Here is a 3,229-nt window from a genome sequence, read left to right on the forward strand (position 1 = left end):
TTTTGCAAGTGGGTTACAAAATGTTATTAAGCTTCCTGCACTAGTTAATACGACTGCGAAAAATCCTCATTCAGGGCTTGAATATTCTAGAAGTGGAGAAATACCAAATAACTCTAGAGCCGGAGGATCAAGTAATCTAAATAATTCTAATTTATAAAATTTAATTCTAACTTTGCAGAAATAGCTAAGGAACAAAATGAGTGGATAGAATAGAACCAGGAGTACCACTTGTGATTAAAGAAATGAATATTGACAAATATTCACAACGGCCAAGGAAATCAAGTGCAACACCATTGCCAATACTGAAAAAGTTTAAAATGCCCGATATTCCTAAGTATGATGGGACTACCGACCCACTAGATCATGTTACTGCGTTTACTACAAGAGTCAAAGGCAATAATTTAACTAAGCAGGAAATCGAATCGGTGTTGGTAAAATATTTAGTTAAACCCTTACGAAAGGGGCACTAACATGGTATTCTCTCTTATCTGTAAATTCAATTGACTCTTCTGCTGAGCTTGCAGATTTATTCATAAAAAAAAATTCAGGAGCTAAAAAAGTAGAAAAAAGAATGGAAGATATCTTCAAGGTAAAATAAAGAAGTACTGAATTGCTCAGAGAGTTCGTGGATCGATTCCAGTGAGAAAGGATGAAGTTACCTCGCGTACCTAATAATTGGGCAGCAATGGCATTTGCTAGCAACCAAAATGAGAGAAGTTCAGAAGTCACGAGAAAGTTAAAGAAGAGTTTACGTGAATTTCCTGTAACTACTTGGAATGATGTTTATAATAGGTATAGCATAAAGTTACGAATAGAAAAAGACACGGTATTCGAAGCAAAGGTGGAGGAGAGGTTCAGATCTAGAAGATCAGAACCAGAAAGAGAGATTAGAAAAAAATAGTTAAGAACCTTATATGGGACATGCAGGGCGATATCTTAGGCCAAAATCAGAACATACACGGTTTGATCAGAGATCACAACAAAAGGAGGTAGGTTCTTCTTCTCGATTTGGAAAAGAATGGGATACGACAAGAAACAACGATCAAAATTCTCGATAAAAAGTAGGATATTACAACTTCAATGTGAGTAGTTCTGAGTTAGTAGTTATGTTAAGAGGCATGGGTGATAAGGTGGCCTAAAGAGATGAGATCAGATTCTAGCAAAAGAAATTAGAAATTTTGGTGTAAATTCCATAATGATCACGGTCACAGAATAGCATATTGCAGGCTCCTACAAGCGAAGGTTGATTATTTACTAAAAGGGTTATCTCACTGACCTATTTAACGAGAAAGAAATGTAGTCTTATATGAAAAATAAGGAAGAATCACCGAAGCCCCCATCGTCAAAAAGGACTGTGAATATAATAATCGGGGGTGAGGAGATTAATGGAGTTACATACACGACAACAAAAAAATAGTCAAAATCTCAGTGGCCTACAGGAAGCAAATTCGACAAATCTTGGAAGGAGATAACATAACATTTGGCAATGAAGATACAGATGGCATGTTCATCCCTCATAACGATGCGCTGGTAATATCTTTACTTGTTCATGATACTAATGTCGAGCGAGTTTTGATTGATCCAGGTAGCTCTGTGAATATCATATTACTGCGAGTGGTCAATGAGATGCAAGCAATTGATCATGTGATACCCAAGGCTCGATCTTTGTTTTGGTTTGACAATTCAAGTGTCATAACAAAGGGAGATATTACGCTATCTACATTTGCCGAGGGTGTCATAAAAGACACCAAATTCCAGGTGGTGGATGTAGACATGACTTACAACATAATTTTAGGAAGGCCGTGGATTCATGACATGGACACAGTACCATCAACCTTGAATCAGGTTATCAAATTCCCATCACAGTGGAAAATTTGTCAGAACAGGGGAGATCACCAAGCGGCACGAGAAACCAACACAGTTGTTGTGGTGAGTAGAACATCCAAAGACTGAAATAAAATATGATGACCCAAAAGGTCATCTTATATTTTAGAATTCGAATCTGCGCTCTTAAGCCTTAAAAATCTCATTTTTACCCTCTTCGATTTGCGTGCACAGTCCGGGTAGGTTTCCGGAAAACTTTTCTGTTAAAAATTAATGAAAATAAGAATTTTTGCCTTAAAAGTTGATTTTAGTTGACTTCGGTCAATATTTTTTGTAAACGGGTCTGGATCCGTGCTTTCACGATTCCGGTAGGTCCGTATCGAATTATGGGACCTGGGTGTATGCCCGGAATCGAATTTGGAGGTCCCTAACTTGAGTTATGAATTTTTAATGAAAATTAAGAGTTTTAAAATTATTTGTTTATAAGAATTGATTGATATTTGGCATTGTTAGTATCGGGTCCGTATTTTGGTTCTGGAGCCCGGTACAGGTTCATTATGATATTTAAGACCTGTCTGTGAAATTTGGTGAGAAATGGAGTTGATTTGACGTGATTCGGACGTCCAGTTGAGAAAATAGAAATTTTAAAGTGTTCTTGAGAATTTCATTTGATTTGGTACTAAATTCGTAGTTCTAGGTGTTATTTTGGCGATTTGATCGCGCGAGCAAGTTCGTATGATATTTTTAAACTTTTGTGCATGTTTGGTTTGGAGCCCCGAGAGCTCGGGTATGTACTTCCATTTATCCGTTGTTATTGATTCTGTGATTTGTGAGGAGGAGTGTAAAGCACGAAGGGTGATGCCGTGCATACATTATTTATATTGTGAGGAAGAGTGTAAAGCACGAAGAGTGATGCCGTGTATATTATGAGAGGTTTAAAAGCACGAAAGGTGATGTCGTGCCGTTCTATTTATTTATTTGGTAAGGTTGAGAGTAAAAGCACGAAGGGTGATGCCGTGTCATTCTAATTATTTATTTGGTGAGGTTGAGAGTAAAAGCACGAAGGGTGATGTTGTGCCGTTCTATTTATTTATTTGGTGAGGTTGAGAGTAAAAGCACGAAGGGTGATGCCGTGCAGTTTTCCCTTGCTATTTTATTCGCTCAATTTGTTTAAGGATTTTCGGTTTAATTCTGTCTTTTCATTATTCTCACTCTTTATATTGTATTCCCCCACTGTATGTCCCTTCCCATTATTTCTGCGTTATTTTCTTTATTTACTGTTGTTGCCACTAGCATGATTATACTGTTCGGGTTATATGTGGGTGTCTTGTCCTAGCCTCGTCACTACTTCGTAGAGGTTAGGCTCGACACTTACCAGTACATGGGGTCGGTTGTACTGATGCTG

Source organism: Nicotiana tomentosiformis, chromosome 4 (assembly GCF_000390325.3).
Source record: "Nicotiana tomentosiformis chromosome 4, ASM39032v3, whole genome shotgun sequence".
Taxonomy (NCBI): domain Eukaryota; kingdom Viridiplantae; phylum Streptophyta; class Magnoliopsida; order Solanales; family Solanaceae; genus Nicotiana; species Nicotiana tomentosiformis.